At 39.3% G+C, this 13,837-nt stretch overlaps 2 protein-coding genes across 5 annotated transcripts in view; one reads left to right on the top strand and one right to left on the bottom strand.

The window, feature by feature from the left end:
• Positions 1–8,810, bottom strand: part of LOC110083155 (uncharacterized) — a 50,494-nt gene extending 41,684 nt beyond the window's left edge. Inside the window, exons 1-2 of one of the 2 annotated variants that reach the window (XR_013541600.1) lie at positions 8,637–8,810; positions 2,956–3,010 (exon numbers count right to left, since the gene is read on the bottom strand). The gene's annotated coding sequence lies outside the window, so the exon portion shown is untranslated. The remainder of the gene's footprint in view (positions 1–2,955; positions 3,011–8,636) is intronic. The other variant, XR_013541596.1, reaches the window with a different exon arrangement.
• Positions 8,771–13,837, top strand: part of ARMC2 (armadillo repeat containing 2) — a 106,922-nt gene continuing 101,855 nt past the window's right edge. Inside the window, exons 1-2 of one of the 3 annotated variants that reach the window (XM_078385164.1) lie at positions 8,771–9,028; positions 12,997–13,128. The gene's annotated coding sequence lies outside the window, so the exon portion shown is untranslated. Of the gene's footprint in view, positions 9,128–12,996; positions 13,129–13,837 lie in introns of all 3 variants that reach the window. The other 2 variants (XM_072998078.2, XM_020801351.3) reach the window with 2 other exon arrangements.

Below are 13,837 nucleotides of genomic sequence, written 5' to 3'. Positions count from 1 at the left end.
ACAATTATATATTACAAGAAATTATGATTTCAGTCCTACGCACACTTTCCTAAGGGAATATCCCCTGAACACAGAGCACTTTTCTTCTGAGAAATGTGGACAGAGTGTCAGACAAGGTCTCAGGAGACCTGGGTTGAAATTTTGTTTGGCCATGAAAACTCACAGGGGTAAACCACTCCTTGAATACCTCACACTCACATACTTTGGAAGCCCTGTTGGGGTTGTGAAAAGCTGGAAGAACATATATGCGTAGGATCATGATGTTAGTCCAAGAATGTAGTGCCCAGCTTGTTTATAAAAGCTGCAGTGTCTTCCATAGTGCAGTGGACAAAGTGATGGACTAGGCCTAAGAATACTTGGGTTAAATTCCACATCTAGCCATAAAGGTCACTGGATGAGATGAGCAAATCACATTATTGCACATTAACTCATGTCATGGGAGGCTATCAAAAGATATGTTCCTACTCTGTGACACACCCAAATTCAGTTGCTGACTACTGAAATCCAGCCATGTTGTTCTGACATATGAAACAGAAAGTCCTATCACAATTCTTATCAGGGAAAATATACAGTGGTGCCTTGCTAGACAGTTACCCCGCATGACAGTTTTTTCGCTAGACATTGACTTTTTGCAATCGCCGTAGCGATTCGCAAAACAGTGATTCCTATGGGGGAATTTCGCTGGACAATGTTTGGTCCCTGCTTCTTAAACCAAGATTTGCTAGACGATGATTTTGACAACTTCCTATGCGCTCGCAAAACAGGTGTTTTTGGGACCTAAGCTTCGCAAGATAGCGATTTAAACAGCTGATCGGCGGTTTGCAAAGCAGCTTTCCTATGGCCGATGTTCGCTAGACAACGATACTTCTTCCCCATTGGAACACATTAAACAGGTTTCAATGCATTCCAATGGGGAAATGCTTTTTGCTAGACAATGATTTCGCTAAACAGCGATTTCAGTGGAACAGATTTTCATCATCTAGTGAGGCACCACTGTAATACTAACAACTTACTGTCCTTTGAGGACATTCAAACCCTGCTATCTAAGGCAGCTGCTTCAACCTTCTAATAGTAGGGCCAGCCCTGCTCCCATTAATATATATATAATAAATACTGTATTTACAAGTCTACTCTATGACTTACGATGCTAAAGTAAGTCACAGTTAGAGTAGACCCGTCTTGATCAATGAAACCCATGGAAGAATTTACTTGCCAAATCCCCACTGATTAATTGGGCCTACTCTGGTGTGATTTACTACAATAAGTAATAGGATCTGGGCCAATATACAGATATGACACTTTTGTTCTTTGTATGCATAATATGCATGTGATGGGGAGCTACAGACAACAATCGCTTCCTAGCACTTACATAAAAATTAATTTAAACCATGTGCAATTAAAACAGATGCTAATTTACACATAGGTTACACATTATTTCCTACACTGACAGGATTTCTGTCAAGAGAAAAAAAAACTTTCAAAATGAGTAATAATTCCAAAGAATTTTTCAAAAATTTAAGGAGCTTTTTTCCATGAGATAATCTTTAGCACTTGTAACGCACAAAGTAATAAACATCTGCTGTGATTGATTATATGCTTGAATATTACAGTACTTTGTAAATCAATTGTGGCAGATGTTTATTGCATGTACAATTCAAAATGACAAAAAATGTTGGCATCAAGCTATAATGTTAAAAAGGAAGGATCATAGTTCTTTCCATTAGCAAAATTCAAAAACATTATGTGATCTTCCTTAGATTTCTTAGCTGGCTCAGGACTCTTCCAGATGGAAGATCTGTTTTCTGGTTGGGGCAATCATAAAACCTGTGTTTTTTTCCCTGTAGTTGTGATGATACAAGGCTTAACTGGTATCAGCTGTGATAAAGTTTGAACCCTTTGTTGCTTAGCATGCTAACTTGCAATTAGAAAAGGCCTACTGAATCCGTGGGGATTTGGTGAGTCAGCGCCTCTATAAATTCCATTGATTCAGTGGGCCTATTCTAGTTGTCACTTATGAAGCTAAGCAAAAGGACTTTAGCCAAAGTGTGACAAAAATACCTGGTTTGCAAAACTGTCTCCTACAGGTGTCCCCTCACCCCCCACTTTGTGTTGTTGTTGGAGATCAGACAGAAAGAGTGGCTGTAGTTGGAAGCTTTCAGTTTAACTGTGGTCCACTAGTAAATAAACACATTAATCAGATATATTTTTAAAGGGTTTCTGTCAGGTTTGTAAAGGCATTGATTGTAAAGCTGATTTCCCAAGTGGATTAGCAGTGGATGTTCACTGTGTCAGAAGCTTTCAATTTAGTGCTATTCCACTTAAACAAACAAGAAACCCACCCCCATCTCCAAAAGGGCAAAAATAATTTCTAAGATTTATTCCAGATTTTAATAGAGTTGTTTCTGAAGAAAGTTGGTATCCAAAAAAAGATTAGAAGCAGATGTCCACCATTAATAAATTAAAGCAAAGGGACAGAAGATACAGCAGACAACATGGTTTTATAGGGTATCTTCAGGGTTTTCAAAAGATGTTTTACTCTATTGCTTTTGTTTTCTCAAAAGAGAAAGAGAAGTGGGGTTTTTAAGAATAAGTGTGAAAGAAACCCCAGTAAAATCTGCACTAAGGTGACATTAAGTGGCACTAACTCTTCATACTCTTCATTCAATTCATTCATTAGGCTGGGGAGTTATTAAAGAGATTGCTGTACTGCCCATTCTCTGGACCAAGATGGCTGTCTATGCTGTTTCCATTCTGTTCTATGTTATATATTTCATGTTCCTTGCTCCGTGTTCCTCAGTTTTGTTTCCTTGGAGGATAAAGAACTTGAGACTTAATAACGTAATATATTAGTTACAAATAAGGCATAAATGGAAGCAAGATTCGCAAAGCAGCTGGTGTACATAACAACACTGGATCTCCAACACCTCCCTCCCTCCATCCCTTTTTCGGAAATACCTGTTTGTCCACTCTCAGTAATATTTCTTGTTGGGCACCAGTCTTGTTAGGCATGCTGCAAGAGATACATGCACTGAGTTCATCATTAAATCACCACAGAGATTTTCATCATTTTTACTTAATGCTGGGGTGTATAAGTAATAGATTCCTGGCCATACAGCTTTAAATATATCAGTAGTTTATGGTATGAACTATCCAGTGCTAGGAAGGTGTGGTGTATAAAAGCACCTGGGGATGCATCCAAGCAACTGAATTAAATCAGGATGGCTGCTGTGGTGCAGGTAGCTATGTGCATTGAGATTAGTGTGTGTGTGTGTACATTAACTTTGGGCACTGGATGTTGATTCTGTACATGATGCTTCATTCAATGGAACTAGGACAAATGTCATATATCCCACTCATCCTGTTCTCTGTATTTGCTGTTTGTATGGCATAGAATGGAGGTAGGCAGATTTCTGGTACACAGAATCCAATACAGTATTGTTTTAATAGATCCCCAAGATCTCCCAGAAGTCTGGCACAAAAGACATTTACTTTGATTCCTGCAGTTATAAGCCTTATTATTTCTTTATACTTTTATTGTTACTTATAATAGTAAATTGCATTAAAGTAGGCCCATTGAACTAATGGAGATTTAATGAGTCAATTCCTCTATAAGTTTAATTGACTCAAATAGACCTACTATAGAATAAGCTGAATCAATGAAGTGTTGGCTCACCAAATTCCCACTGATTCAATAAGCTTCTTCTAGTGCAATTTACTATGCTAAGTAACAGGATTTTGGCTGTTGAATGAGTCTTATATAACAACGTTGACAATACTTTCTAACACACTAGATAGAAATCTAATAAATAAATAAATAAAAAATAGTAACTGAAAAGAGGAGAAGGGGAAGAGAAAAGTAAGGGAACATAATCAAAGGAAATGATAAGAGTAAGGCTATACATAGGAAATAATCATACTGTAAAGGTTTTAGAATCATAGAATGACTGAGCTGGAAGGGGTCTATAAGGCCATAGAGTCCAACCTCCTACTCAATGCAGGAAACCATTTTGTATGTGTGAATGCAAGAACTGAACAGAGTTTACAGTCTTTCCACATGAGAATCCAATCATTTACATCAGACTTTCTTAATTTTAATATTATAATTTATGAAGTTTATGGAGGAGGCATTTTTGGTTGCTGTTGGGGAAAGAATGGGAGTTAGAATGTTTTACTAATGGACTACTGCAAATCCATCATAAATGACCCAAACATCTCCTTGTACATCCAGATTTGTATTCTGCATGTTGTAGAAAATAATCTTCACTGAATACTGTATAGAGTTACTTCACGTTTTAATTGTCATTGTTTTCTCTTTTAAATAAAGCATGTTGCTAAATACAACAATATTTTGATCCTGAATTTTTAATTTCCTTCACTGCTCTACTCATCACTGTGGTACACACATTCCTAGCAAACATGAATGATCTACTGTTGTCAAAAATGTTCCTCCAAGGAAGAGAATTCATTGTACAAATGAGGAGGAAAAGCACAACAAAAGGGCCATATTACATAGGAGAATAATATCTCAATTCAGGATTGAGCAATTCTGAAATCTTTTTTACCTCCTCATCTTAAAATGTCTCTGGCAATTTGCAATAATGACAGTAACTCACACGCTTTACTTTTCCCCCTTGAAAACATACTTCCGTTAATATTAGACCCTGCTGTGAAATAACACTGAGGCCATTGTTTAGGACAGGCTTTAAAAATAGTAACTTTTCCCAGCAGTGGAATGCACTTTGTCTGATTGGTAGAGACACTGGCTTCATTTCTTTGTCAAGCTAAAACCACTTTTCACCCAAGCTTTTGGGGCCTATTGAGCACAACCCACTTCTGATCTGTTGGGGGTGTGGACTTTTGAAAAATTGTTTTATAATTTAATTGTTTTATGTTATAGATATAGGGCAGGATGTAAATATTTAACTGAATTAATTTCTGTAGAGCACTGGAGTTTTTCCATGCTACCATTTCATACAGTTCTGGAGAAGTCTCTTGATTGTAATTTACTTTAGTGGGTTTGACGACACACATTCTAGTGCATGTCTGTCCGCATATAATGAATTAATTACGATTTTTATATATGTGAAAAATAAATGTGAGTGGGACTTTCTTTTAATTAAAAAAAGAGGAGATGCAAAGGATTTCAACAGTTAAGACACAGGAAGGAAATTACAAAGGGAATCTACGCAGTGAAATAAAAATTAACTTTTGTACTTGACAAGCTAGAGAATGGAGAGTAGAGAAATAATGTGCATATGAAAAGGATCTGAGAAGAAGCAAGAAAGCTTAGTGACTTTTACATAAAAATGGTGTGAAGAAATGTTAGATTATTATAATCACAGGGAAAAGGTTCATGCTCATTATTTTGCCAGCATTGTGGAACTGGATACAGAGGCTTTGACAGGCTACTGAACATAGCTAAAAGAAAAATTCTGGGGAGAAAGCCAGATAGAACAATACATTGTCCATTAAGTGTCAGGAAATGACTTTAATTTTTCTTTCTTTCTTCTGGGTCTTAAACCAAGAGCAGCATCACAGAACAATGGAGCACCATGAAAATGTAATTTACTGGAGATGGTGTTTAGCTCCTTTTATGGTGCCTGTCTTGCAGGGGGAGTAAGACAGGAAGAACATACTGTATATGGGAATATTATGAAGGCAGAAAGATAATAAAAGTATCTTGGTGAACTTGACTTTGTTGTGACTAACATCACTCCTGTTCAGTGAGTATAAGTATGATGAAACCTAGGTTTGTTCCAGCAAATCCAACAGGGATGAATATGCTTTTTCTTTTGTGTAATAAATATTGTGGTGTGCATCATGGGGGCAAATATATGGTTTGGATTTGAAGTGCAGACTGAATATCTGTACTTCATTTCCTGATCATGTTACTTGTCCCTTGTGACTGGCCAAACCTTAACCAGTCAGCTTTAGGTCCTTACAGCAACCATTTAATCGGGGTGCTCATAACAGTTTCTTAGTTGTCCGAATACTGTATGTCCATGACTCCAAGGAATTTTAGTCCCTTTGTAATTTGACAGCAAAGCACAAATTACACATGAAGTTTCTGAAGTCAGATAATAAAATGTATCAAGAGACAACAGAGAGGATCCTGTACTTTATTCATTTACAGTACAGTATAGGAAACATCTGTTGAGGATTGTGGTATATACTGTACTAATGAACCATATACAGTGGTGCCTCGCATAGCGAGGTTAATCCGTTCCGGATTAACCTTCGCTATGCTGAAGCATCGCTGAACGGGGCAGCGATTTCCATTGGAACGCATTAAACATCGTTTAATGCGTTCCAAATAGGCCAAATACTCACCGTTCAGCGAAGCTTCAGGATGGCCGGCAGCCATTTTCCCGCCCTCGCCTCGCTTAACGAGGGCGCGAAAACGCTGCGCGCGGCCATTTCGGGCCATTTCCCGGCTTCCGGCGGCCATTTTGGCCGCCGAACAGCTGATCGTCGGGGTTCATTTTGCGGAGATCGGTAAGCGAAACGCTTACCGATCTTTGCAAAGCGAATTTTTCCCCATTACAAAAACGTTCAGCGATCGCATTAGCGATCCGAAAAAACGGAACGCTATGCGATTTCATCGTTATACGGTGCGCTCGTTAAGCGAGGCACCACTGTATTCCAGGACCACATATGGTCCTTTGTGCCTGTCCTGCAGTGAAAAAAACAGAAAGAATATATATGGGAAGACTATTATAAATGAAGAAAATAAAATTATATTGGTGAACCTGATTTTTTGTGACCAACTTCAATTGCAACCAATCCTATGAAATAGTTCCACTGTTGATTTCTTCCAAGCATATAGTGTGTGCACCAAGCAAACAACGTGGTTATGAAATGAAATCTTCATACCTATGAAGTCAAGATGGCCCTCCAGTTATTTCCAACCTGCAACTGCCATTAGTCCTAACCAGCACAACTTATGAGTTGTAGTTCAAACAAGAGACATATGGAAGTCAGATAATTTTATATGTTGATTACACTGGCAGTGTCAGGCTTTTGACTACAAATTTTCATTTGGGAAATGTAAATAAAAATGGTAGTGAAAAAGTGGTAACTGGTACCTGCTGCCAATATGCCTGAACAGTGTATGTGAATGTACTGTATATGGGATACCACATTCTCTCTCTGTCCCACCACATCCTTCCTGTTCCCAGCAATGTCACATTGAGGGGTAAGCTCCAGGGGGTAGTACTTGTGTTGTCATGAATATGACTATTGGTGCAATTAGGGTCCTTCTTTATCAGGGTGCCTGATGCACTGGGAGTGTAGGTTTTACCAGCATTCAAGAGAAGAGGGTTTCAAATTGGATGCTTCTGTTTGAATACAAAGTTGACTCTAAGATGCGAATGGGCATGACTCTGCCTCCCTTCATGCAGCTTTCCTCTTCCTCTGCACAGCGATTGTTTTCAAGCCTCTTTGGTTCTGGTGGTGACGGAACCCTGCACGGGGGCTGGAGTTCCATATGCATGCAGGGGCAAAGTCGTATCTGTGAGGCAGAGCTCCACACAGGGGCTGAAAATCAGAGTACATTGTTTGAATGCCATCAGATTTACTCAATGCAGAGAGGCCAGACACTTGAAAGGGTAGTTCTGGTATGCGGAGGGCACTGGGACATAGCACCTGTACTCGTTACACATGTTCACACACACTGCCTGGATATAAGAGAACAGTACTAAGCAACTGGTATGTATAGATGATACATATAAACGAAACCTTTTTTTGGACATATGGCCAACTTAAATTAATGCATGTGACTAGCTGTTCCCTCTTCTGCTGAAAGATGACTTTATTATTTCTACCGCACAAGTGGCCAAAAATACTGTATGTTCTTTGCAGCATAGTTGTAATTCTTGAGGACAGCTCAGACTGTGAATACAAAATTCAATATTGTGGGACTTACTGCAATTATAGTATGGGTCAATATGGAATATTTTTATGATCACATGATGCAAAAGCTGGTTGGAATTGGTCCAGCCTTTTTAGCTCCCAATATGGCCTCTTCCCCCCCCCCGCAATTTATTTTGAAAACAGAATGATTCAAATAGGCTTTTTTTCTGAGATCAGTTGATTCTTTCTTGTAATGAGGGGGCCGTGTCTATGAGTGGTGTTTCAGTGACATAGGCAGTTGAAGTGTGATGTTCAGGACCATGGGAACACCATCCCCCACATTCTCCCCCCCCCCGATTATTCAGCTGTTTTACAACTGTGTGATACAGCAGACTGCCAGTCTATCGCCTGCACGTTACTAAGGAATGCAGAGGCGAAAGAGATGCATTAACGGAAGAGACTCCCATCATGTTGGGGGAAACTTCCGACTGAAGAGGAGAATGTTAATCTCATGATAATAGAAATAGGGATGCTTCGTTTACAAGGAGAAAGCAAAGAGAAGTATTACAATTAAGAAGAAACGGTCAAGGAACGACAGTGGAAAATCCAACATGGATTACTATACAAAAAGGGCGATGAAAAATCAGGAACTTTCGAGCTGAAGGAAGTTTCTATATAAACAGTCTGGTATCTCCATACAGCTCTTCAGTTCTGGAATACATCCTATCACCCGCCAGCGTTTCGAGGACACGTCGAAGAAAATCTATCAACAAGCGAGATCCAACCTGGGGACGCTTCCCTCTCCATAACGTCGATCAACAGGCTTCGAACAGGTGCGCATGCGCAGTATCAGCAAAGTCGTACCAGTGAGGGGCGGGTTAATGGCAGGATTTTTTGCTGCTACTGAGCATGCTCAGTTGCTTGGCGCATGCTCAGTCGGCGCGAGGGAAGGAGGCTGCCGCCGGTTTCCGTGGTGTACCAGCGTCTCACAGGAGGGGGTGGAAAAAAGAAGCACTACCGACTTGACGGCCACCCGTTTCTCACAGACCCGTTTCTTCCCGCAGTAACTTGGAAGAGACAAGGGGCCCGTTGTGTGAAGGGTCGAAGGAAAAGGTGTAATTGAGCCATGCCTCTGTGTTTGTGTGTGTAAGCGCTCACGGCGGCGGCGGTTGCCATGGTAACAGAGGCTGCTCTCCGGCGGCTGCTAAGGGCTTCGCGGGCGTGATTCCAAAAATTCTTCTGTCTGGGCGCTTATATATTTCACAGATAAAATTACGTACGTACTTGTATGTGTTTCTTGACGGAAGGAAGGAAGGTGTGAGCAGAAGGTTCTTGGACGGTCTCAGCCCTTCCCGTTCCAGTTAGTTTTGGGGGGGGGGGTTCACGTTCCCCAAAGGGCGCAGGCGTGAGAATCGTTTGGGTAGGAGTGGGCATCATCCCTGAGGTGTGCCCATTACTGGAAGAACGCACTAATTAATTAAAAGCTGAATATAGGATAGTTAAGGATATTGGCAGTGCCTCCTAGGAGATAGAGACCATTAGAACTATGTCGTTCTCACTTTTGTTGCTCTTAGACCAATGTGTCATTGCAGCCATTCTGCTAGATGTTGGGGTTTCCGGCCCAGAGTCGTTGATCATTGCCTGTGTTGTCTGGAGTATCTGGGAGCTGAGATCCAAAACTGTTTGGGAACCAGAGTTTGTTAGGGCACCTTGATACTTGACAAGGATAAGTGTGTAATGTACTGAATTTGTTTGTAATACAAAGAAACGGAATTGTTGTCAGGATGGGGTGTTGCTATGGAGCTTATAAAGACTGAATTGATTAGTCATGGAATATTGGAGAGATTTTGATCTCATCTTTTCAAATTCTGTGTGGTAAGGTGCTTTCATAAGAAACTGCATTGAGAGTATTCCCCAGTCTTTACGGTTTGCTGTATGCATTTGACGGTTTCTGCCCAGGAATTCTGTTTATGTAATGACAAGAATGCAAGATATATCTAGGAATTGAGCTAATGAAATGGTTTAAAATTAGAGCTTTTGGAAAAGTTGAACCATCTGAACTCATAATTCTAATCCAACCAAAATAGTAGTAATTGGTGTTCAGGACTTATCTGAATCCTAAAGTGGAACTTGGCCTGACAGTCATGGATTCTGCCCTGGAAAAGTGCCATTTAAACAGGAAAACTGAAAATAACAGGGACAAATAGTACAGTAGTTTAATTCGTAGTTTTTTACTTGACTTTGTCGTCAACTAACAGGAAAATCAGGTGGTTGAATACCTGCCTTATGCTTTGGAAATAGGAAAGGACCACACAAAAACATTTTTGTATTGTAGTAGTGGATTTCCTAGTTATGCCAAAGAGGATTGTGTTTGTCAATTAAAAGAAAAAATCAGCACACACATTAGAAAACACTTGGCATTTTTTTTACCACTTTAGCTGTTATGGCTTCAGCCTCAAGAACCTTAGGAATTATTGTTTGATGGGCCTGCTGACAGTTTTGTTAGAGTAGAGATGGGGAATCTTTAGCAGTTTAGATGTTTGGACATAAAGTTCCATGAGTGGCTGGTAGCCTGGAAGCACTGAACATAATTTATTACCGTAAATATGCCTCTAGAATCCTTAGTGCAGCCAGAGATGCTCAGGAGAGTCTTTGTCATGCAACTCATTTTTCATCCAAAAAAGTTTGAAAATTACATGTGTAGGGTACAAAAGCAATGTAAATATTGCATAAATACAGCAACATTTTCTATATCTTTATATACTGTGGTCCTTTAATATAAGGAATAAATTTACAGTACAGTCCTATGCCTGCCTTATTCAGAAAGAAGTCGCTGATTTCAGTGGCTGTTAATTTCACATAAATTTGTATAGGTTGGTAATATAAGTTTGCCATATTGGTTACCACTTAGATTTCAGTCTATACATACCTCACTTACTGCATGTGAGAGTATGCAGCTCTTGAGTACAGTAGAACCTGTTGCTGAGTAAACGTTGAACTAATTATTTTGTGCTACATGTAGAGATTTGGAAACAGCTTTATAGCAGGAGAAGAGAGAACTTGCCTATGAAAATAATTTCTTTGAACAAGGTGGAAATTCTATAGAGTATGAAAATGTTAGAACTGTAAATAATGAATTATCAAATTTTGATGATTCCTCTGGATAGGCATTCTTTTGTCATTCAGTGCATATCTACAATAGGATTTTTGGTTTTCTCTTTAAAACTGGCTAAATCCTGTTGTGCAGCTTCATTTGTGTGGTGGTGATTATGTCATCAGCAAATCACAACTGATTAAACACTTCCTTCGGGGGTTTCAAGAGGCACACAACTTCATTATATTAACTTATATAATTTATTTATTCATTGAAAATATGTTTACCTTGTCTTTCTCCTTAAAGAGGACCCAAGGCAGCTTACATAGTTAAAAGACAATATTTAAAGCTAACAATGGTAAGTATACACATACTAAAAAGAATCAAATAAATGCCACACTAAAAACAGTTAACAAAATCAACACCAAAAGCACGTTCACATTTGTAAGGTGCTACAATCCAAAACTCCACTCAGGCAGCCTAAGGTAAAGCTTGCTTGAAGAGAAAGGTCTTTGTCTCCTTGCGGATGGACAGCAAAGATGGAGCCAGCTTGGCCTCTTGTGGGAGTAAGTTCTGGAGTCTGGGAACAGCAACAAAGAAGGCTCTCTCATGTGTCCTCACCAAATGCAGCCATGAGGGTGTGGGACCAAGAGAAAGTCCTTTCTTGATTATCTTAACATCCTTGCAGGCTGATAATGGGAGACAAGGTCCTTGAGATCCAAGGCATTTAGGGCTTTATAGAGTCGAACCAGCACTTAGAATTGTGCAGCAGTGGAGTTGCTGTAACGGGAGTTATGTGATCCCTGTGAGCAGCCCCAGTTAGCAGTCTGGCTGCTACATTTTGGACCAGCTGAAGTTTCCTGACTCCTTCCAGAGGCAGCCCTGTGTAGAGTTTGTTACAGTAATCCAGCTAGGATGCAACTTTGACTAGTGTATGCTGCTTTTTTCTTTAAACACAAAATGTGTTTCCTTTCTGAGGCAGTATTGTAAACTGCTTTTGAAACTTTGCTTTGTATGATAAAAATTATTTGCTATGTTCTCGGAAGGTCTACTGTTTGAGAAACCAAAGTCAAAAAATTTACTGGGAATACATAGCTAGCTAGATACATAGGTTTTCGATTATTAGATTACTCAGTGAGTTTTTATGAGTAAGCTGGGATCCAGATCATTCAGTGAAATTGGGAAGATTTAAGCTATATAATTCCAAGAACTGTTTCTCATGCCAGATGAATTAAATATTCTGCAGGATAAGAGGAACCATACTGTGGCTTTTAGAGACAAGATTTCAAACAGGAGAATGAGTTTCAGAGAGATTAAAATCAGAATCATTTAGGAGAAAGAAAATGTAAACAAATTTATATGAGAGGTGGAAAAAATAATGTGCCTGTCTTCTGGAAAAATGCTTGAATCCCAGTAAATGTATAATAAGAAAAGTGTGCTAGTTCCCACATTTGTGATGAAGCTATCAATGGAACATGCACATGAGTTGTTACAGGTGGGACATCTGTATCTATTCTTGATGTCTCAAACATATTGCTTTTCAGTGGACCCAGTTCTTGCATTCTGCTGGTAGGCACCAAGTATACAGAGATCAGAGTTAGAGGTCTAGTGCTGGAGAGCCGTAGACAGTTTGTGGAAAAAAATGTTACATCTCCTGAAATAACTAAATACTGTAATGTAAAGTGGGTTGTGCTTAAAAGCTGATTAGTGGCTTGTCTTTTTATGCAATAGAGGCAGTAAATTAAAAAGAAATATTACAGTCAGATAGCTGATGTTATCTACAAAGTAGTTGAGTTGGCATGTTGCCTTAAGTTATATAAATGCAGAAGGAATCTTTTATTATGTCTGAACTTTCTGAGACTTACATTTTTATGTTCATGATCTATCCTGTGCATGATATTAGTGTTTTCTCTTTTTGGCTGTAGTTTCAGTTTATGTTTTCAATGGAAATTAATACCGTTCAATTTTCATTAGAATAATCCATAAATAATACAGATACTGTAACTTGTCTTGATTATTTTGACAGCAAATGTTTTCTCTTTATCATTCAGATCCTGCTAAGATATCAGCATATTATACATCAAATTGTCAACTTTTTTTAAAAAAATGTTTTTCAAATGAAGTTTTCTATGGACTTGAAGAGTTGTGTTTGACCCTAAAAGTACATAGCAGTGAAGCTTTTGGTGAGTATTTTCTATGCCTAAGTATCTGACAGTGACTTCCTTCCTGCTTTTAAGTATTCTCTTCTCTCTATGCAACTTCATTGGCTCTTTGTCATTAGTAATAAAACCGGAAGACAATAGTCACTGAAGTCCCAACACTTGCAGTGGCTTTGCATTCTGTCATAAACAGAGAACTTGTTTAGACACCTGTGCTAGAGCAGGCTAAATAGGGCCACTAGAAAGTCCAGTGTGCCATTTTGTGCTCTCCTCGTATCCAAATGGTGTACATAGCTGAAGTGACCATTTTTGGTCCCCACCAGCCTGCTGTCGGATTCAGGGGAAGACAGAACTGGAGAGGGGTATTTATGTTTGCTTTTCTTTCAAAGAGCCAATCGAGAAAAGAAAGTAAACATTCCCCTCCTGCTGCCACTGCTGCTGCACTTGCCCCTTTTTAAAAGCCAATCAAGCCCTTGCCACAAGATTGTACACATGCACACAGGGGAGTTCTGCTTTCCAAGGGCAAGCCTCATTGCAGTGCCTATGGAAACTAAACACTTCAATGGAGCTGAGGAAATGTTTAATTTATTATATCATGAAGTGTCTCCCTTGTTAAACCACTTCATGATACAGTACTAGCAGATTAAAAAAGGAAGGCTTTGTTTGTTCATTCCCAGTGGTCACATGTACTGGAGATGAACCAAACCAGAGTGAGTCTACCGGCTCCAGAAAA

This window comes from Pogona vitticeps, chromosome 1 (assembly GCF_051106095.1).
Source record: "Pogona vitticeps strain Pit_001003342236 chromosome 1, PviZW2.1, whole genome shotgun sequence".
NCBI lineage: Eukaryota > Metazoa > Chordata > Lepidosauria > Squamata > Agamidae > Pogona > Pogona vitticeps.
This window is presented reverse-complemented; position numbering and strand designations above follow the sequence as displayed.